A 24,941-nucleotide genomic window follows, 5' to 3' on the forward strand; every position below is an offset into this window, starting at 1 on the left:
CTACCCTATTAAATTATATGTGTATCAAAACAAACTAAAAAAATATTTACAGAAAAACAATACTTTTATGACTTTTATTATTTTTATGCTAGTGAGAACCAAAACAATATGGAAATGAATGAGGGAAAACTGGATTCTACCACGTGATTTCCCGGCCAATAAAAATGTAGCGTTAAACGTTTAACGCAACCTTCTTGGAAGTAGCATAAGAAGTATAACTTCAATAAAATGGGCGGGCCACGCTATCAGAATGGATGAAGACCGTACCATAAAAAGAGTTTTCAATGACCAGTTGGCACACGGAAAAGAGGCAGGCCGCATTTGAGATGGATAGATCACCTAGAGAAACCCCTTTTGATCTTGAAAACTAAAAATTGGAAAACACTAGCGAAAAAAAAGGTTAGCCTGGTAAAAACTTCTTGAGAAGGCCAAGGCCCACCCTGGGCTGTCGAGCCATTGTTGATGATGATGACATAAACATAATTATGAGTCAGTTTTTATACAAAAAGCGAGCTAACGTTTTGAAGATTGATAGTTTTTTCACTTTATACAAAAGAAAAACTTTGTGCAAAATTAAATAGAAAATAAAGCTGGCGTGTTCAAAAAGAAAATACATTTTTAAGATTGCTTCAGCTTGATGTGTAATTTAAAGCCGAAAGATAAGATTCACCTGATTATGTATTTGGCCCATTAAATTACTATGTGCAATTAGTCATCTACGTAACAAATTTTGCATAGTTTATTTTAAATAATTACCAAGTGAAAATGTAAACGAGGGGAAGAAAAAAGCTCACAATCCTATTTTTGATTTCGATTTTGGAAAATACAAAAATGTCTAGAAGGTGAATGAAAAATCACTTCTATTTCAAAAATTTATTCTAATTACTAAATTTGCTATTTTACCATAGTTTATGTTTCCATGTATGAATGAATCATCTGGAAAAGAAAATCATTATTTTTAAAAATATGTAAATTTTTCAATCAATTTATGCCCATCTAGTTTCAAAAATTAATATTTTTGATTACTTATCTTAACCATAAAGAATCTCGTAAAAGGAGTTGTCTACTACAAAGTTATAATATTATTATAAAGATTTACTCCCAAATAATAAATTTCTAAGTTTCATGACTACCTTGTAAGTGGCATTTTAATTTTTAAATTATATTCCAAATGATAAAAATTTCATTAGTAAATCATAAGTTTGCGAGAGCAATTTTATCTTCTCCATCTTTTGATTTTTATATCTGACAATGTTACTCAGTTTGCTATTCAGTTAGCACTGTTATTGACAGAATTTCTTTTTATGTAGCATTATGATACCTTTCATTTGAATTATGTTCAAGTAGTACAAAATACAGCTCCATTCGCTGACTTCCATCTAGTTTTACGGACATAAAATATGATACTAAAAATAAAACTGGGTAACTACGGTCACAGAAATATTTAGTAGGAGTATAAAATTCAGCTCCATACATAGTTAAGCCCACGTTAATGCTTGAAGGGATTTTTTTTAGGATAACATCTTAAAATTTTAAAGCTCTTTCAGCGTTTTCATGCTAAATTATTTCCTTAAATTATTAGAACTGTATTCTAAAATAATTTACATCTAGGTTTTGATTGATTACTGATCGTAGTCAAAACTATTGATAATCAAACTAGTAAAGAAATATTTCACATTATTATAGCTTTAATTATTAACATTTGTGAAAAATTCTAGCTGCAAATGGAAATTGTATTTTATAAGATAAACGTTAGCTTTGTTTATTATAAATCGTAAATCGAGTTAAACGCAATATTTTATATTGATGTAAAAATTATTTATGTGAAAAAAGCACTACGAAATTTAGTCTTAAGTTAATGTACTATAAAGAAGGATTGCCTAAATCATTACATTTTTTAAACTTTAATTTTTATCAGTCATAAATCACTGACAAATACATTTGAAAAATTTTAATAATAAAATATAGTTATTCAGCTTTTTTGGCATTATTATTTTTTTGTACATTAGTATTTTTTGACAATAATATTCATGCAGTAAGTACTGAAAATTAATTATTTTTACAAGTTTTGCTAGTGGTACGATTTAGGAAATCATTTGCTTAATTCGTACCACTGAATCGCGCCAACGTAGAAAATTTGAACAAAAATGACTCAAATAAATAGATAAAAATTAATCTAAAAGTGTTTAGTATTATTATTTAAAATACAGTACAACATTTCCTGAACTGTTACGAGTTTAGTAAATGGCATTATAAGTCAAAAAGAAAATTGCTAATAAAACATGACAATTTGTTACTAGAAAGCTTAAGTATGACTTTTATGTCTAATGAAAACATAATTAATTGAAAAAGCAATCATTATTTATAAAATAAATTAATAGGTTCAGTATTTGATAGTATATGATTTATCTATGTTTTAGGAACGACATACAAAACTTTTTTTAAAACTTTTGGCTGGTATATTTTTCATGAAACAAAGTTCTACTCAGCAAACATTGCAGCAAATCTTCAACTGAATGAGTCTTACACAAAATGCAAACCATTCGTCATTTTTTAAAATTTATGTTACACTCAAATGATTTATTTTATTTAATGTAAGCATTGTTGATATATTTCGTTTTTAGATCACTTTTAGAGTAAACGTGGCAAAGAAAAATATGGAACACATCTAAAAACACAATTTTGACTGCTATTTCAAATAAAGTAAGTCAAGGAGTATTTTAATTTATGAAGCACTGATCAAATTCAGATTCAAAAGTGGACAAACGAATCACTGTATTTAGACAAGAGATAGGTTGATGTTTAAATTAGTCAACGTTTCACCACTTTTACTCGTAATTTAGCCTTTACAAATTTGAGAAATTTAAATTGCGATTATTTTTACGAAATTTTAATAAAGAAAATACCCAATACAATAAAATAGAAATTTGTTTTATAACTTATTACATTTTGACTTTAAATGAATAAAAAAAAGCTATCGAAATATAGAGAATCACTATTAAGGAAGACATTTTTTTTTAAAATTTCCAATGAGCTGCACAATCGGTCTTGCCGATGAGCAGACCTAGTGCGTTCGCCAGAGGTGGTATCCACTCTTTCAGGACCACCACAATGGGTGAGATACCGTTGGTCATGTTTATTTGGACGTCTAGTTTCTGCCACGCTAGATGGCAGCACCGAGACTCTATTTGGATGCTAAAGTGCATTGGAATTCAATTTTGCCGGAAATGCCGAGAGCCAATAAGGCACTCCAGGGACCTTTTACATGCCGCATAATCATCTGACATGGCCTCTGAGGATTTTCTGCATCCCGAAAATCCGGTGTCTGGGTCGGGGATCGAAACCGCAGACTTGGGCTCAGAAGGCCGACGACAAACCAACTGCAAAGTTTTACAGGAAANGATGGCTTCACTGTTACTTTCTCATGTCAACTCTACCTATACTCTTTACTCTATGGTGGTTATGGAGGAAAACAGAAAACTTTTGAAATGCGATTATTATAAGCACAAGTTTTTTTAGACAATGTAAACCATTGTCTAAAAAAACTTTTATTTTCAATTTTTATGGTTTTCTAGCCACATTCCTTATTTACAATTCGACAATTTTGATAATGTTTTTTTCTTTCCTTGAGTCAATATGATTTTGCGACTCCAATTTTTTAAACTTCATTTTCGACAAGCGCTACATGGATGTATTAAGGGTGATTGTTGCTTAAAACCCTGTAATAAACGATTGAACAATGGCACGCATAAGAAACAGTTTTAAAAATGTATAAAAAACGAGCATTACAAGAAACTCCTAAACGTTCAATTTCTTATTTAAATAAACCATTACAAAATCAATTCAGTAAATAAAAAAAATAATGGTTGAAAAAATCTTATTTTCGTTTGCTTTGAGAAAATAAAAGTATATACGCAGGCATAAAGGAAATTTACAGACAACAATATTTAATGTAACGTAGGTAACTATTTACAATTTTAGTTCTAATGATATTCTTGTAAATAAAATAATCATTAGGAAGAAAAAAAAATCTTTTCCAAGCTAAACGGGAAGTTTCCGTGTAAGAAAGGCATATTACGGTCATAATAAGGCATAGTGGCAAAAGGCAAAGTGGTCTGGAATTTATTTAAGGGTTTCGATTTATATCCAATATAAATTTAGACACTGTTTTGCGTTTATTGGGGATGCAGAAGAAGGGGTAGAAAGTTTACAACACGAGTAAAAAGTTGCTTATCCGCATTTATAAATATTTTTTTTCTTACAACACTTTTACGTAGTATACGTAAGATTTTTTTTAATGCGTAAGTATTTTTTCAATTGCCTACTAAATGGTTTATGCAGTAAAAAACTATATTTAAAAACAGATGTCTTTGATTTCAACTACTGTTTAAAAATGTATGTGTATTTAGCCGATCATGTAAAAATAAAAGTGCAATATTGATTTTGTAATGACATCATAGAAATTGATTACTTCCTATTCATTTCTTCTTTTTTTTTTGACGTGCGTATTTATGTTTTAAGCTCTAAAATGAAACTGAATAATGAAACAATTTCTCAGCAAATAATTATCATGCTTCTTTCAGGCATTTGAGATATCTTATGTAAAATGTTTACTAAAATTGAGTATATTTTATCTTAAGGAGCAAAAGTTTAAGAATATCTACAGTTGGATTTGTAATTTCTACTTGACTAAGTGAAGAATATTCATTTATAAAAGAGAAAAGTAAAAATTACAGAGAAGTGAGTAAATGCAGCGATATTTTAAGATCAAATTTCTTGTCATTAGTTATTTATCAATTTTGAAAATTACAAATAAAATTTAAAAAAATAAAAACATTGAAAAATTTAAATTTTTGTGGAAGCGCTTTCACAGGAAGATCAGGACAATAGATTATACGAAATTGAAGTAGCAATTTTAAATACTAACTTCATTTTCGTCTTTCACTACTTTATTTTAAATGAAGATTGTGATTTAGATACTGTAAACAATGTATCATTACAAAATTTTAAAATTGAATCAGATAAGTATTTTGTAAAGACGACAGTATATAACCTAAAAATTACTTCACTTTTTTGTTATCTACATAATTCGATTTAATAGCGCAGGCATTTAAATACAAGTTAAAGCTGATTTCACTGTATAGATTTCAATCTGCTCAAAATAATACAAAAATAAAACAAAGCAAAAATTCAATAACTAATTCTTACAAATAAATTGAAAATAGAAACGTCCTGTTTCATTTTAGGAAGTTCATGCATAGTTGGATATGCTAATTTAAGATAATACGAGTTCTTTATGTTAAAACAAGCGACAGAGGAATTTCAAGCATATAAATAATGTATTGTTTCTGTATATAGAACAATGTAGAACTATGTAGATAGAACATTTCATTTGTAAAATATAAAAATTAATTATGGTTAAGTAAAACGCAGTAGGACTTGTAGAAACTTCGATGTTTAGTTTTTTGATTGTATACAATCCATTGGGTTTGAGAAAATGTTAAAAATTCTTTTTTTTTCTTTCGAAATTTTCATCGTTTTATATATTTAACTCCATTGATGCTGTTAAGAGCCTCCCATTTGTATAAACTCTCCGTGCTAAAACATCCAATAAGTCTTTCGCTATTGGTTTGTGTGTGAAATCAACAATATGTCAACATTGTTGATTTGAAACCAACATTTTGTACCGTTTTGTGAAAGAAAAGTTGCATTGTCTGGCCGATCTAATTTTCTCTAGCAAGAAATTCTGCAATCGGGAAAATATGACTTTCTAGAACATTTCGGTAAACTCGTCAATCCTTTTTGCTCTTAACGAAAGTAATTTAACCCACACCAACATCAATAAAACATTCCAAAGCCTCCCCCTAATGGGCGTTTTGAGAATGTTTCTTTTCTTTTATCATGCCAATAGTTCTTCCATCCTTCTGGTCCAATCAAATATCATTTTTTTCCAACATAATAAAAAATTATTTCTATTGGTTGTGTTTATACGCTTAATCAATTCCATTGGTTTAGATGTTGCTCAAAATTATTTGAATATTAAATGAGCAACGAAAATATTGAAAACTCAATAAACTTAAAAGACAAACAACAGTCAACGCCTCCTATAACTGAAAGCCTCCATACGGTTTTTTTTAGATAGTCCGATCAGACCACTATGAAGGTAAACCAATTAGTGAAAGAACCATTTAATATGAAATCTATTAAAAATTAGAAAGTGGTAGCAAATATATGTCTAAAAATTTGTATGAATAATTTATGAATATAATTGGTTTGTTTTATTTACATGTCAACCACTACAGATTCAATTCTCAGATATATATGATAAATTTCTCTCAAGAACTTTTAAAATAGAATTTTTTAAATAATCTGCGTAGACTACTTATTAGAAACCGTGTAGAGCATACCTGCCAACTTTTAATCCCTTCCATTATCATTTTTCCCAGTGGTATTAAAATGGAATTAAAACTTTAATTTTAAGCAAACAAATACATTGTATTTGAGAAAACTTAAGTTGGCAACCATGATAGTAACGCATATTAATATATGTGCTTAATTTTTGTAAGTATAGTGGTGATCAATATCATTTAAAAATTAAGATTATGAAAGAAAAAATAGTATATAATTATTACCACTTTAAATATGGAAATGAAATCTTCCGGAAAATCCGGAAGAGTTGGCAGCTATGGTGTAGAGGCTTTCTGATGTAGGAGGTGATGCAACAGTATGCTATATACCTACCTTTCAAAAACAGATGATTGCAAAATTATCTTGGCATAATTTTGTCTGGAAAAATTAGCATGAAATCTGAAATATAAACGCCTTATATTACAAATTCTGATTGGGTCACGACCTTGTATTTTACATGAATCGAGAAATACTGCTGAATAGTTTTATTTCTACTAATATATGCATCAGTTTATTTGAAAAAATTAAATGAAGAAGATTAAAAATACATATAGAATTTATTCCTCTATCTCTGTCCCTTTGATTTATGAGTTCGATCAAGAACAGAGATCGTCTTAATGTTAATTTTACTTTCTGCGTTCATCCCGTTATTTCGAGAGCTTATTAAATTAAGCAAATCAATACAAAAATGCTTGTATGTAAATTGAATACAAAAATGTTTGTATTCAATTTTAAATCTCGTTTGTCATTGTAAAAAATAATTCCGCGAAAAAAATTCAATAATTATTATTATTATTTTATTTGATATTAATAGAAAACTTCTGAATTGTAAGATATACAAATTTTTACATCCTTTTAAAGAAAGTAATTTTAAATTGGCAACAATAAAATTTGAACGAAATCACCAAAGAAATCAAATTTTAAACATACCACTTTTATAGTATATTTGGGTTTAAAATTATAGCAGTGTTTGTAAATGTATTTTAATACTACTAGGAATTTCCCTTTCTAAATATATCATTTTAGCGTTTAGAGATCTAATAAAAAGTGTTACAAAAAAGTATTAGATTTCCTTAAAAAAATAACATGTGGTNTTTACTTGTCAACCACTACAGATTCAATTCTCAGATATATATGATAAATTTCTCTCAAGTACTTTTAAAACAGAATTTTTTAAATAATCTGCGTAGACTACTTATTAGAAACCGCGTGTAGAGGCTTTCTGATGTAGGAGGTGATCCAACAATACACTATTTACCTACCTTTCAAAAACAGATGATTACAAAATTATCTTAGGATAAATTTGTCTGGAAAAATTAGGATGAAATCTGAAATATAGACGCCTTATATTACAAATTCGGATTGGGCACGATCTTGTATTTTACATGAATCGAGAAATACTGCTGAATAGTTTTAATTCTACTAATATATGCATCAGTTTATTTGAAAAAATTAAATAAAGAAGATTAAAAATATATATAGAATTTATTCCTCTATCTCCGCCTCTTTGATTTATGAGTTCATCTTAATGTTAATTTCACTTTTTGAGCACATCCCGTTACTTCGAGAGCTTATTAAATTAAGCAAATCAAAAACTGTTTGTATTCAATTTTAAAACTCGTTTGTCATTGCAAAAAATAATTCCACGAAAAAAATTCAATAATTATTATTATTATTATTTTATTTGATATTAATAGAAAACTTCTGAATTGTAAGATATACAAATTTTTACATCCTTTTAAAGAAAGTAATTTTAAATTGGCAACAATAAAATTTGAACGAAATCACCAAAGAAATCAAATTTTAAACATACCACTTTTATAGTATATTTGGGTTTAAAATTATAGCAGTGTTTGTAAATGTATTTTAATACTACTAGGAATTTCCCTTTCTAAATATATCATTTTAGCGTTTAGAGATCTAATAAAAAGTGTTACAAAAAAGTATTAGATTTCCTTAAAAAAATAACATGTGGTATGGTCAAAAAATATTAAAATATCGAGATTTTTAAAGAATCGGTAACCCCTTTAAAAAATCATTGTAAGATCCATGGAGATCCTGTTTTTTTAGAATTTTTACCGTGAGCAAAGTTTGTACGAAATCCCTGATATTGCGGAAGTAAGAATAGCTTAAATTTCTTGGTAGTGAGATTTTCAAACTTTGCGATATTTTCAGAAAATATTTTCCTATCCAAAACTATAATCTAATTGATTTGGGCCCATTCCTTCTATTCATTTCGGTTCATTCTTTGACTTTGAAAAGGTATTTTTTATTGAGTCCGTTTCTTAAGCATGAATTTTAAGTATTATCCATTCTCTTAAACACGTGGCTTTAGTTACATCGAAAATAAAAAGTTCATCTACAAAAACTTGTTTCATCTTTAGCACAAAATTTTATCACTTGTCCACATGAATTTATTCTCCAGTAGTAGTAATCAGAGCAGGAATTTTTAAAACAGAGCAGAATTTTCGTGCAATTTATATCAAAACATAATACAATAATATAAATGCAATAATACGTGGTGCCGAACTGAAAAGTTTGTGTAGATTTAGATGGTAAAGAACAAAACTCATAAAAAAACATTTTAATTTTAGAATGTTTTCTGAAAAAGTAAAATGTCTCGTGACGATCAATATTTTTTAACAGTTAGCTATTTTAAGGAAAGAAAGAGTTGTGAAGCGTAATGAGGGTTTCTGCCTGTTGGCACAAAGCGTCATTTACCTATTAATCGTATCTAGTTAGACCAATAATTGAGGTCAAAAAACATAAAAGCATTTGTTGTTGTCAACAATTGACGACAAACAACAATGGTATAACTGAAAGCGACGTTGTGTGAGTATCTCGATCCCGATTGGTTGTTAAAACATGGCATTTTTTTTACGTTAGCAACTGTTCTTTTCATTCTATTTCGAGTAAGCCAAACGAATCCTTTCTTATAAGGGACACATTCCCTATTCTTTCACAAAGATTTCAATTCTTTCACAAAGATATGAATTCTTTTTCTATACATTTTGTACTTAACACAAATACAGGCACAAAGCCATGTGTAAACAAACTAATTATGCCTCGAAGTTGCCAGGTACACAAAACAAAATTATAGCATGGTTGCGTAAACATGCATAAACAAATAATAGATCTAAGTAAAATATGCAGACGAGAAAGCATTAAATTTCAACAAACTCGACGTTCGATACGGCACAATGTTTAATTAACTTCACGTTAATTAACATTCTAACTTGAGTGGAGAAACTTAGCTCAACCTTAATACTTCATTTTGCTTATAAACCACGATTTTCCAACTTACATGAGGCCGGAGGCCGCAATTAAAAACAACACTATTTTATGTTTGAAGGAACATTAAATATTACTGTCAGATTTTCTTCAAGTTGTACAAAACAAAAGTATTGAATTAAAAATTAAAATAAGGAGTAGATTTTCAAAAATATTTAATTGCATATTAAAAAATTCTCTCTATAATAACTTTCTTGTGCATCTATGTATTAAACAGTTAATGTGCAACTGATATCAAATTGCTCAGGTATAAAACTTAAAATATTTAAAACACATGCAAATATTTTTACGAAAATTGTCCTCAAAAAATTACAACTGACATATTTTAAATCTCGGGCCACAAAAAAAGGTTTCGCTGGCCGCCAGTTGGTAATCACTGTTATAAACTATCAGCTGGCACTGACGTCATAAGTAACGTGTGTAGACATCTGTAATCCTCTTTTTCTTGATGTACAAGTACCATACCTGCCAACTTTCACTCTTTCCGAGAATGGATTTTCAGAGCGGTTGTACAACAATAACCGAAAAACAATCTGACTCAAACATATATTTATATTTTTATCCCGTTGAAATTCGCTTAAGCAAGGATTATTCGCAAGGATNCATCTGTAATCCTCTTTTTCTTGATGTACAAGTGCCATACCTGCAGCTTTCACTCTTTCCGAGAATGGATTTTCAGAGTGGTTGTAAAACAATAAACGAAAACCAATCTGATTCAAAAATATATTAATATTTTGATCCCGTTAAAATTCGCTTGCGCAAGGATTATGCTTTTATATATTATTGTAATTATTTATATGAAGTGGTGGTCAAACTCATTTATAATTGTCATTATAATTCAAAAAGTTAATTTGAATAACCTGAGTATTGCTACCACTATAAATATGAAAATAAAATCTTCCAGAAAATCCGGAAGAATTGGCAGGTATGAAGTACCCAATTGTCAAGAAGCAAAAGCTAAGAATTTAGCAAAAGCAAATAGTCAAAACATGAACTGTCGCTCTACATTGGCCAACGTAAGAAAATTTAGCTCAAGTAGAGATGCGTCGGGTGACTAAAATGTAATTAATGGTGATTTATAATGCAGAGATGCCAACTTGCTCCCGACAGCAAATACATATTTTCAAGTGGTAGTTTATCAATTGTGATTCTTGGTTTACGAAATTCAATTTAGTAGATTTTCGTCAACAACTATTTCTAAATAAATCATAGGCTTTTATAATTCACCGTATAAAATTAGCATGGCTTACAATGTGTTAATTTAACTTTTTACAGAAGTCCTACCTTAATCATACGAGGTTGAAAGAAAATAAGAAAATTCGTTAAAAATAACAACTATACTGACTTGTACTTACATCAGAAACATTTATTTCAAACACTGTCGATCGTCTTAGCCTCCTTTAATGTCCATTGTACTTCTCAATCATTACACACTTAAACATTATTGTTCACAGTAGCTACTTTCTCATAAATGTCAGTTACTTTCAGATTCATTAAATTTGTAAGTTGCTTTAATATTTTACAATCAAATATCCGCATCGATACACACAACTTGCATTCCTATTTATTAGGGAATGATTAATATATGCAATTCAATATTTTTTGTTCTTATTTGGATTCGAAGAAATATTTTTAAGAGTTGAAATTCCAAATAGTATTTTAAGTTCTTCCGAAATCAGGATGATAAAAAATTTGGTGAGCAGAAATATTAATTAAAAGCAAATTTTGCGAAACAAAAATTCCAACAAATGCTATCAACTACATAGCGAACGTATAAAGAATTCAAATTTTTTCATGAAATCGGTATCAATGTATCAAATGAGTATCAATGAAGTTAGTGATATCGANCAGCCCACACGATTATATCCGCAAAACAGATATATATATGTGTACATAACATAAAAGAGAGAATAACTCAGAAATTTAAAATAAATAATGCGTTTTAATTAGTGCACATAAGCTGCAAGTATATAGAACTCATAAAATAAGTTAAAAAAACAAAGAAATAAGAGGAAAAAATTAATTAAGATTAATGAAAAGAGAAGAAGAAACATTATAAAAAAATATTTTTTAGAAGATTTTAGAATTTTTAATTAGAAAACACACTTTTTTGCCGATATAATTGTGTGAGCTGAAGACGAGATCTTTGCTGAACTTTTTTACCACCTTTTCGATTTTTATTTATTTTCTTTAAAAAAGTTCTTAAATATTTTTCGAAATATTTCATTTTTATAATGCTTCTTCTTCTATCTTCATAAATCTTTATTATATTTTCTTTCATGTTTTCTCGACATTTTAACTTCTTTGCAATACTAACAAATATCGGAGATATTAAAATAGGCCATCTCTCATCTATAGCTATCTAATCTGGATCCTTCAGATTTGAACCTACCAATCAATTTCACCAACAAGAAAAATTTTAAACCAGATAACAACCAATTATTAAAGTGGTTGTTATCAAATCTTGAAAATAAGTAATTTTTATGCAAATCGGTTTTAAGATTCTTTGTCTTGATAATCAGCTAATTAGTTGCGTAGAAGCACACGAAGATTATACAAATAAAGTGGTAGTATGATTAGTTATGATTCTATTGATTATTTTTGAACACTTTAAAGTTCAATTATTAGAAGTGATCTCACGAACTCCATTTTGCTCTCCAAACTTTATCTTTTTTATGTATGAGTCTTAGTCTAATTTCAGGATGAATGGGAAAAGGGCCGTAAGGCCTCAGACGCCCAGTTCCACTACAACGAACGAACGAATACATAGGTCATGCTAAATCTATTAAAAGGCAAAGCAAAAATAGTCAAACATTTGCAAAATTTCCTTAGTAGTTATCTACCGCATTTTTAATTATTTTGGCTTGTCGAGAGCAGTTGGCATCTCTAAGTGATGAGCTTATAAATCGCAATTCTTTCTAGCATTTCTCTTTCAGTTAACTGTTTAACATGAATATAATAAAGTATCGTTTTAATTATGAAAAATTTGCAATATAAGTTATGCCTGCAGTTATTATTGATGATTTAAATAGCAACTATCTACCACTTCTAAAGTTTTTAGTGGTTTGTGGCATCACTGCTTAAACTGAATTGATGAATTCTGGGGTACTACAGGCGACTAAAAATTAAAAAGTAATAGAAACTCAATTCATTTTTATTTATTTATTATCTCTTTTATTATTATTCTGACACCAAGACTTACATTTCAAATATTTCCTGTTTGATTAAAAACCATTCACATACATAAATGAACTAATAAAATGCTATATTAAGCTATATTCTTTTGATAAAATTTTGAATTTTATTCTTGGATAATATTTTATTAAGGATCGACTTATTAAGGAATGATGAATGATCTAATGAAATGAACAGAATTAAAAGAAAAATTAATAATGAAATGATCAGAATAGAAAGAATATGGAGTAATATTTATTTATCCAAAAAACAAATCGATAAACTCTTTCAAAATTTGATAAAAAACAGTGGATACACAACTAAAGTAATAAAGAATTAATCGTATATTTTTGTGGATAAATTTACTAAACATTTTCATTGTTAATTTATATAATTTTCCTATGTGCAAATACATTTCGGGTAAATCCATTGCCATAATTATTTACTAAATAATTTCTTTGTTAATTTGTATAATTTTTCCATGTGCAAATCCATTTCGGGCAAATCCGTGGTTAAAATTATTTACTAAAAAATTCCTTTACTAAATAATTTCCTTTGTTAATCTATATAATTTTTCCATGTGCAAATCCATTTCGGGCCAATCCGAGGCTAAAATTATCTACTAAAAACTTCTTTATTAATTTATACATTTTTTCCATGTGCAAATCCATTTCGGGCAAATCCGTGGGTAAAATTATTTATTCATTAATTTATACAATTTTTCCATGTGCAAATCCATTTCGGGCAAATCCGTGGCTAAAATTATCTACTAAAATTTTTTCCTTTGTCAATTTTTCCATGTGCAAATCCATTTCGGGCAAATCCGTGCTAAAATTTTCTATTAAATGCTTTTTCTTTGATAATTTATACAATTTTTCCAAGTGCAAATCCATTTCGGGCAAAATTATTTGCAAAACAGGCAATTTATGTTTCTCTTTTCTATTTTATATTTTGTCTTAAATAAACATCTATTTTCTAAAACTATTTATGGTCAACTTTTTTAAATTGTCCAGCATAATATTACCTTGCGTACATCCATTTCTGGCCCATCCTTGGTAACTAACAAATCAATGCACAGAATAACAAATCACTTCAGCAGTGCAGTAAGAACGGCACTTTAAAAACCTCTAGTGACACTCAATTTGCACTTTTGTTTTCATACTTCGTAATCTGGTAATCATGTTGCGAAAACATTTTAAAATCATTTTTGAAAAATTTCCCGTCCATGTAAGTACATCTGATTTCACTACTCGCTTTATAGTCTATGTTTTATACTCTTTTTTATTTATTTTATTTTCTGTTTTTACACGTTATTTTTACTTATTGGGTCCTATTTTATTTGTTGTAATTTTTGTAAAAAATTTTTTTGAGTGCTCCTCACACTATTGTATTAATATATTTTGCTTTGGCTATATTGATACAATATCAGAAAGCACTCTTTTTTGCGGATATAAGCGTGTGGGCTGATGGAAAGATTATATGTTTTTTTTCGGTTTTTTTAAATAAAATTTCCCCCTTCTTTTTTTTTTAAACTTTCGTTTGTTGTTCTTTTACTTATTATTTTTACTTATTACTTATTACCCCTTTTTCATATGTCTATAATTTTTCTTTGTTTTATTCTTCATTTTGAACTTATCTAATGAGTGCTGTTTACTTGCAGCTTAAGCGCAATAAATGTTACTTATTGTTTTTCTTAACTTTCTTAGTGTTTTCTTGTATTTATTTATTTATTATATTCATTGTTGTCCGTATTTTATTTTGCACACTTCACGCCTTTTCTGATTATCAACCCTCATTTTTGTTATAATCCTGGACANATATATATATATAAAGACTAAAAGGAAAACATAAATGAGAGAATAACAAAGAAATTTAAAAATAAAAAGTTTTATTTAGTGCACATAAGCTACAAGTACATAGAACTCATAAAATTAGTTTAAAAAAATAGAGAAAACATGAAAAGAAATATAATTAAGATTTATGAAAAGAGAAGAAGAAACACTATTTAAAATATTTTTAAATTTTTTTTTGAATTTTTAGATAGAAAGCACCCTTTTTTGCGGATATAATTGAGTGAGCTGATGACGAGATTATATCTTTTTAGTACTTTTTACCACCTCTTTGATTTTCATTTATTTTCTTTAAAAAATTCTTAAATATTTTTCAAAATATTTCATTTTTATAATGTTTCTTCTTCTATCTTCATAAATCCTTATTATATATTTTTTCATGTTTTCTCGATATTTTATCTTTTTTACAATACTATCAAATATCGGAGATATTTAAATTGGCCATCTCTCTTCTATGGCTGTCTAATCTAGATACTCAAGATTTGGACCTACCAGTTACGTTTTTAAATCTGAATTAATATAAAATAATTTGTATCAGCTGAAGTCTTATATCTATTTCCTCAACAATCAAGATTTTAAACCAGATAACAACCAATTATTAAAGTGGTTGTTATCAAATCTTGAAAATAAGTAATTTTTATGTAAATCGGTTTTAAGATTCTTTGTCTTGATACTCAGCTAATTAGTTACGTAGAAGCACACGAAGATTATACACATAAAGTGGTTGTGTGATTAGTTATGATTCTATTGATTGTTTTTGAACATTTTTAAGTTCAATTATTAGAAGCGATCTCACGAACTCCATTTTGCTTCCCAAACTTTATCTTTTTTATATATGTTTCTTAGTCTCATTTCAGGATGAATGGGAAAAGGGCCATAAGGCCTCAGACTCCCAGTTCCACTACAACGAACGAACGAACGAATACATATGTCATGCTAAACCTATTAAAAAGCAAGCAAAAATAGTCAAACATTTACAAAACTTCCTTAGTAGTTGTTTACCGCTTTTTTAATTATTTCGGCGTGTCTGGAGCAGTTGGCATCTCTGAATGGTGAGTTTATAAGTAGCAATTCTTTCTAGCATTTCTCTTTCAGTTTACTGTTAAGCATGAATATAATAATGTATCGTTTTAATTATGAATAATTTGCAATATAAGTCATGCCGGAAGTTTTTATTGAAGATTTAAATAGCAACTATCTACCACTTCTAAAATTTTTAGTTGTTTGTGGCATTACTGCTTAAACTGAATCGATGAATTCTGGGGTACTACATGCGACTGAAAATTAAAAAGTGGTAGAAACTCAATTAATTTTTATTTATTTTTTATCTCTTTTGTTATTATTCTAACACCAAGACTTACATTTCAATTATTTCAATATTTGCGTCAAAAGCATTCCATAGATGCCAACTTGCTCCGGACGGCAAATATATATCTTAAAGTGGCAGTTTATCAATTGTGATTTTTGTATTAATAAATTCAATTTAGTAGATTTTTATCCACCACTATTTCTAAATAATTCGTAGGCTTATAGAGTTCACCACTTTATAGTAATTAGCATACCGTTTAATAAGCAAGCAAAAATAGTCAAATATTTGCAACATTTACTTTGTAGTTACTTACCGTTTTTTTAATTATTTTGGCTTGTCCGGAACAGTTGGTATCTCTGCATTCCCATACATAAATGAATTTTTAAAAATGCTATATTAAGTTGTAATTTTCAATTTCTTTTAATATAATTTTGAACTTTATTATTGGACATTATTTTCATTTATAGTTGCATTTCTATTGTTTCATACCAGAAAACATGATAATTTAAATATTTCATTATTAGAGTTTATTCAGCAAAAACAAAGCTGTTCTGCCTACCATAATGTATTAACTTTTGAATCTTTCAACGAGTGGTGCTTTTTAAAAATGCATTTGATTAAAGAAAGAAATATTTACGTTTTGCTTTCATGACGTTATGAGGGCTTCCTCGGCAGTAAAAAATTTAATATTTCTGTACTTTTAGGTTTAAGCAAGAATATTTTTTCCTATACAATTTTTAATTTTTTGCAATTTAAACTTAAACTTGTTTTAAGACTTGTTTTAAGATTTCCTATAAGGAACAATATGTAGAGGTTTCTACAAACACATTTAAATAAACTTTCCGAAATGATGATTTACATATATCATTATTTTTGACAGCTTTTAATGCCTGTGGTTACTCTGATTATAAATTGCTTTTATCTATTACGCCGTTTATTACAATTATTGCCCATAAATATGTTCAGTTCAGATTTCGTCGAAAATGTTGTGGTGAAAAAGTTTTAACATATTTATGACGCTTCACTGACAAATAAATAGCCGACTTCTGTAAAAAAAAAAAAAACAATATTATTTCTTAAAAATTAAAACTTTTTGAGCCATCCAAATGTAACTTTTATTTGAAAAAGGAAATGATTTTAGTTCTCATCTTAAAATGAGAAGACAATATTATATTAAATACATGGGTTGGAGCCGCAGTGGCTCAGAGGATAGAGCCTTCAACTCCGACTGACGTGACACCAGGTTCGAATCCTAGGAGTAGCTGGTTCATACGAATTCTACTCACAGCTCGCATAAACTACAGTGCAGAAGTAGAATGCCCTTAGTGGTAAACGGATCATTTGGTTAGAATCCCTTTGCCGCCGAGCTAACCATGCGATGTCTTCGTGGTTTTCTTCTCCATGAAACACAAATGCGGGTTAGTTTCTTCAGGAAAGCTAGTTCTTTCCAATGCTTGACCCAAAAGTTTTGTTATTTACAAAGCTTGGTTCAAAATTACAAGACTACAGAGTTGAACATTGATAGTCGTATACTTTATTTGATTAATCAACGCTAATTATAATTTTGAATAATTTTAACGGTATTAATTTTGAAGATTAATCAATAACTGTAATAAAATTTTAAAAAAATCACTGCTGTTCAGTTATCTTAGTCTTTAAGTAGTATTAAAATAAATTTTTCTAATAATTCGTAAGGTCTAAGGTTACCATGATGTTTCTGCAAGAAGATTGATTAGGCTGCAATAACCTGGTTGGTAGGGTGCTGGTCACAAGTTCAATAGGTCATGAGTTCCATCCCTGCCGGCTGAAGAATCTCCGTGAAATTAATAGTGACTGGGGTACCTTAAGTCAACCACTCTCCAAAATCCTAAAACAAATCAATATATCTGGGAATACTGAATTGAAGATTGATTGTTCCTTGGTTCAGGTCAAAATTGGGATTTGTGGAAGAAGGAATGGATGTATAAATTGATCCGCTCCTTAAAATGGGCTGTGACGTGTGTGGTTGAAGATAGAGAGCGCCATTGTAAAATAAGAAACTCATCTTCTGCCTTTAATTCGGTTGGTTTCACCAAAAGGGCTTGCTGGTATTTAGCAAATGGCATTAGAAACAACAACAGATTAATTACAAATAGGTTTTTTTTTAGAAAAAATGCTTCGGCGGAAAATACATTTGTAACCCTATTTTATTTGCAGAAACTTCAACGTGTTTTTTAGTATTATGCTTGAAATGTGTTAATTCTTTTAACAGTTTATACAAACGAAAAAGCAATAAATGGGCATTTCAAATATATTAATAAAAAAATGCCATTTTAAATTTGACAGAGCATTAGCCTACATTGAGGATAAAACGGTGTTCTTTTTTCGTTTCTTGGAATTATTGGAAGTAAATTAGTAACAACCGGTTAGTAGAAATATATTTGGTTGCTCTCCAGTTCATTTCGAATTTTCTGAAAATAACAGTTCAACGATTTAAATTTTTAATCTTATTTTAGGAAAAATATTTGAACGATGGATTTCGAAAATAAACTTTTTAAATAATTCTGATACATATTAAATCATTTATTCTTAAATAGTGAAGAATTATAGCAAACAATTGAAATAAAATAATAAGCTATTGATAAACAAAATTAATGTTTCTTATTTGTATGCTAATTTTACACTTCTGATGGCGTAATTGCTCTGTGAAAAGAAAAAGAAATTAAGAAAGTGTATTAGTTCTGAGTTTTAAGGGGAAATATTTTGAATTTTTCATATCACCAACCAAATAGTTTTCACCTGTTTTCCTATGACTTAGAGATACTGCAACGCTTTGTTCTATTTCAAACGAACCTTTTTGATAGGTTTTTCTTTGATAATTAACATTTAACCTAAAATGATAATATCTAGTGTGACGTACAGTTTGGATTTTAAAAAAACACTGCAAATGCATCATTTCATATCACAATGCCAGAAATTTATTTTTGATTATACCTTGCATGGCAAACCGTGGTGCGTGCGCAATATGGTAGGACAGTGGATTTTTTTGAACTCTAAAAAGTTTGAAAAAAGTTTTAGAATTTGGAAAAATAACATTATTTTCTTCGGTAGCTTTGTCAAAATATTCAAAAGCTGATAATACGCTGCTGAATACAAAATCGCTAGAAATCTGAACTGTTTACCACCATGTACACGATGCCAAATAGTCTGAAATGAAATTTTATAATGAACATAATACAAATAAAACAGCTTACAATAATTAACAGATTCCACCTGAAACTCCTAATTCTGTTAACATCAATTAATCCTAATTTTGTAAAAAAAAAATAATTCATTCAAGAGAATTAAATATGGCTTGTAATAATGGTATGATTCCATAAAAAATACTTAAAATGAAATGGTTTTTTTAAAAAATTTTCTGGGTACATAAGCGAGACCAAATAGTTTGAAGTGAGTTTCTATAATGAATTTAACGAAATAAAATCTCGTTTAATAATTGACAAATATGCCCCCGGAACACCTTATTCTGTTAACATCAACTAATCCTAGCATAGTTGATTTGGTAAAAAAGTAAAAAAAAAATACAAAAAAAATTACTAATTCAAGAGAAATATTAAGTGTTTAATACGGTTCGTAATATGGTATGATTCCATAAATATTTAAAGGGAATTGTTTCAATTTTCATTTTTTTATTTGTATGGATTCATAACCTAACTGTGTGAACCACTAAAAACGTTTTAAGACACTACACACTAAGTTTGCGTCGTTAGTTTCATTTATTAAACTTTTCAGACTTACATGGAAAAAAAAGATCATCATCAGCCTACAATTAACATTTTTTTAAACTTTTATATGTATTTTGTTAGACTTGGAAATGGCGTGTTTAAATATTTTCCTCTGTGTGGCATTCTTTCTAAAAATATTTGCGCACTCCTGGTATTTACCAGAAACGCCAACTTCCTTCGTTTCGTAAGCAAGTTTTATTTTATAGTTTTAAATTTTTGTTTTAAGCATACACAAAAACAATCGAGGTTTTTGATAAATATTTTTTTTTCTAATGGTAGAAAACTAAAACGGAAATTTAAAAAAAAAGGAAAAAAAACAATTAGAATTTCTTTAAGCGTTATCAGAACTTAAGAATATGACCCACTGTCAAGATGACATTTTTTATAAATCTATTTATATTATTTATGTGTGGCAGAGTTTAATGTTCTTCTAATACTTTTTATTATTATATGAATACGGTACCTTTGCTACCATGATGAATTTTATTTCCTAAAACTACGAATATTGTGTAGTAATTGGAAGATGTTATCTTAATTTGGCTATTATTTGGTATGGTAAATTTAATTAAAGTTTATTTTCCCTACTATTGAATATAAATATATCAGGAATGCTACAAGAGACTAAAATTGTATAGAAAAAAGATAGAAACTTAATTCATCATTTTTTTTATTAATTATTAAATCGTGACTACCACCATAACTTTACATTGCAAATTATTCATATTTATTAAAAAAAAAAGAAAAATAAACCTTGATTGCAAATTCTCTAAGTAAAAACATTACTTGCTTTAGTCAGATTAATGAATTTCTCCTATTTATTAATCACAACTTTTTAATATTATTAGCCACCTGTCGCCTCTTAGATATATAAAAAGTTGAAGGGAAAAAAATAATATTGCAAATTTATTCAAATTTTAGTTTTTAATTCCTTTATAAGGAAACAGAATTTTTGGTTCTCAAGACACAGACTGGAATGCCACGGAGACTAAAAAAGGAAAGATTGGTAGAAAATCATTTCGTATTTATGGTTTATTTATTTATTTATGATTTCAATTAAAACTTAGCTACCATTATGTTATGTTTCAAATTGTAGATTTTAATACCTAAATCAGTACCATTAAAAAAATGAACAAAAAAAATTCTAATTTTAACTGAATTTTTTTTTAATTCTTATAACTTCAATGCAGTTTTAAAATCACATTTTGCATTTTTAGTCGCCATTTGGCAACCTTGAACAGAACCAGAAGCATACCAAATTTAGAACCAGCCAGAGTCGGAAGCATAGATCACCTTAACGGATTGGTGGAATATATATAGGTGGAATAGGGCTATCACATTTATACTTTTTGGGAAAATTTATTCTAGTGGTAGCTACACTTAAGTTTATTGTTTTCATTGTATGTACCACCATGCCTTACTTTGCAAAACAAAAATACGTAAGTAAAAGTTGCAAATTTAAATGTCTTTTAACACGTTCACGCCGGGTGTTGCGCCTGAAAGCGGGACGGAAAAGAGAAAATACTGGTAGAAAAACTATTTCAATATTAGTTAATATTCGGGAGGAGTTAATCTATTCTCAACAATAACAATTCACTGTAAGGAAGTTTTATACGGCGAAGAAGCAATTCAATATAAAAATTGCATCCGTTAAAAACAATTGGTAGTTATGAATTTTTATTATTCCCGGAAAGAAATTAAAAAATGAAATTTATTTGTTACCAGTTTTTACTNAACTTAAGTTTACAACCATGATAGTAACGCATATTAATATATGTGCTTAATTTTTTAAAGAATAGTGGTGATCAAAATCATTTAAAAATTAAGTTTATAAAAGAAAAAGTAGTACATATTTAAAGTGGTAGCAATACTCAGGTTATTCCAATTAACTTTTTGAATTATAATGATAATTATAGATGAGTCTGACCACCACTACATATAAATAATTACAATAAATATATGAAAGCATAATAATCTTTATGCAAGCAAATTTCAACGGGATCAAAATATAAATATATTTTTGAATTAGATTGATTTTCGGTTATTGTTTTACAACCTCTCTGAAAATCCATTCTCGGAAGGAGTGAAAGTTGGCAGGTATGAGATCTGACCTATCAAGCAATATTGGAGCAAACAAGTTCGCAAGTTAACGTTATTTTAATATTCGTTATGTTATTACAGAGATGGCAACTGCTGCGGACACGCCAAAATAATTTAACAAACGGTAAATAACTACAAAGAAAATTTTGCAAATAGTTGACAATATTTGCTTGCTTTTAAAAATGTAAAGCATGTAAATAGTACTATGAAGTGGTGAATTATATAAGCCTACGCATTGTTGAGAAAGAGTGGTGGATTAAAATCTACTAAATCGAACTTATGAAACCAAAAATTACAATTAATAAACTACCACTTGAAAATATTTATTCGCTGTACTTATGCTAGCTCTTTGCTCCAACAATAAATGATAAGTCGGCCTAATTCAGGGGCTCTATTCGAGGTAATAATGCACATAAAAGTAAAGAAGCAATTTGCTCAAAATTTTAGTTTATTGTTTGCAGATATGAGTTAAGTATCAGCATAAAGGGAACGCCTAGTATTCTTTTTTCAGGTTGAATAGTTCCAGTATTTGTTTTTTGTAGAATACGATTTTTTTAATTGGAGTTGTAATTTGAATTGAATAGTAGTTGCTACTCGTTGTTTAACTGGACACCTGGGCTGAGCAGCGGCTCGTTACCTATTAATCAAGATATGTTAGCAGTTTGCAAGCATTTGTTGTGGTCAGAAGTCGTTGTGGTAGGTTTTGAATAGTGGTTTCTAAAAAACAGTTTACATTTACACTCAAATAGTTTTCCAATTTTAGTTGTTTCTTTAAATTTTGAGAAAGTGAATCCGAACTAAACACTCACTGCGCCATGAAGAGTTAAACCATTACTTCCTACATCAAAAAGCCTCCACACGGTCGTTATAAGTAGTCCGCGCAAACTGTTCAAAAAGTGAACCAGTTGTGCGCATGAACCCAAAACCTTTATAAAAATTATTGAGAGAAATTTATCATATATATATTTGAGAATTGAATCTGTAGTGGTTGACAAGTTAATAATTCAAGCCAATAATATTCATAAATAAAAAAAAAATTTGTCATATATTTGCTACCACTTTCTTATTTAAACTAAATTTTGTATTAAATGACACGTTCGGAAAATGGATATCCCTCACAGTGGAGTACACAGTCGGAGTACCTATAAAAAACCGTTTGTTAAACCATATTGAATAATTTAGAGTCTTTAGGAAAAACTTTTAATGACATTGATTTTTTTACTGCCACAAATATACAGCCACACATTTTTCTTTTGAAATATTTTTAATATCTAAGGTTTTTTTAAAAACTGAATAAGAACCACTCTCTTCGATATATATCTTATCGCATGTCAACATTTTTCCACAGGCATGGAGATAGCATTTAAAGAGGAAATAATTCGAAACACGTTTCTAATAAGAGCCATTTTTTGAATTGTGAAGAAAAATTAATTTTGAAAACTTTTCTTTCACAAAACACTTGAAGTTTAAACACTTTCCGTTTGAAAAGATAGTAACAGCTGGCCTGCGGTGAAAATCAATTTCTATTTTTAGCATTTGGGATGCCAGTGAATATGGTTAATTAGCTTTCTTTGATTTTGTCGAAAATGTTGCGGTGAAAAAGTTGTGACATATTTATGACGCTTCACTGATAAATAAATAGCCGACTTCTGTAACAAATTAATAGTATTTCTTAAAAAATTAAAACTTTTTGAGCCAGTCAAATGTAACTTTTATTTGAAAAAGAAAAAAGATTTTAGTTCTCATCTTAAAATGAGAAGACAATAATGAGAAAAGTGACGAATATTATAGTGAAAACAGGGGTTGAAGCAGCAGTGGCTCAGAGTATAGAGCTGTCACTTGCGACTGATATGACACCAGGTTCGAATCCCCGGAGTAGCTGGTTGATACGAATTCTATTCTCAGCTCGCACCAACTACCATGCTGACGTAAACTGACGTTAGTGGTAGACGGATCATTTGGTTAGAATCCCTTTGTCGCTGAGCTAACCATGCGAGGTTTTCGTGGTTTTCCTCTCCATGTAACACAAATGTGGGTTAGTTCCATGAAAAAGTTCTCCACGAAAGCAAGCTTTTTCCAATACTTGATCCAAAAGTTTCGATGTTTTCAAAGCTTGGATCGAAATTACAAGGATACGGAGTTGAACATTGATATTCGTATAATCTTTTGTTTAATAGGGGTTAATTATGATTTTAAATTATTTTAATAATAGTAATTTTGAAGATTAATCAACGACTGCTATAAAACAAAATTAAAAAAATCTCTGTAGTTCAGTTATCTTAGTCTTTAAGTAGTAGAAAAATAAATTTTTCTAATAATTCGTAAGATCTAAGGTTGCCATGATCTTTCTGCAAGAAGATTGATTAGGCCCGCGATAGCCTGGTTGGTAGGGCGTTGAGCCCATGTTGAAGAGGTCATGAGTTCGATCCCAGCCGGCTGAAGACTCTCCGTACAGTTAGTAGTGAATAGGGCACGTTAAGTCAAAGGCACCCTCTCCATTATCCTATAACAAAGCAACACATCTGGGGATACTGAATTGGAGATTGATCGTTCCTTGGTTCAGGTCCAAATTGGGATCTGTAGGAGAATGAATGGATGTATGAATTGGACCGCTCTTTAAAATGGGTTGTGACATGTGTGGTTGAAGTAGTATTTTTGTTCATAGATTTCGCCACTGTAAAGTAAGAAACGCACCTTCTGCCTTCAATTCGCTTGGTGTCACCAAGCAGGCTTGCTGGTATTTTACAAGTGGCATTAGAAACAACAGCAGATATATTTCAAATAGGTAATTTTTTTTAGAAAAAATGCTTCGGAGGAAAACGCATTTGCTACCATATTTTATTTGCAGAAATTTCAACTTGTTTTTTAATATTATGATTGAAATGTGTTAATTCTTTTAACAGTTTTTATAAAAGAAAAAGCAATAAATGGGCATGAATTTCAAATATATTAATACAAAAATTGCCGTTTTAAATTTGGCAGAGCATTAGCTTACATTGAGGATAAAACGGTGCTCTTTTTTCGTTTTTTCTTCTTGAAATTAATGGA

This window comes from Parasteatoda tepidariorum, chromosome 6 (assembly GCF_043381705.1).
Source record: "Parasteatoda tepidariorum isolate YZ-2023 chromosome 6, CAS_Ptep_4.0, whole genome shotgun sequence".
NCBI classification, from domain to species: Eukaryota; Metazoa; Arthropoda; class Arachnida; order Araneae; family Theridiidae; genus Parasteatoda; species Parasteatoda tepidariorum.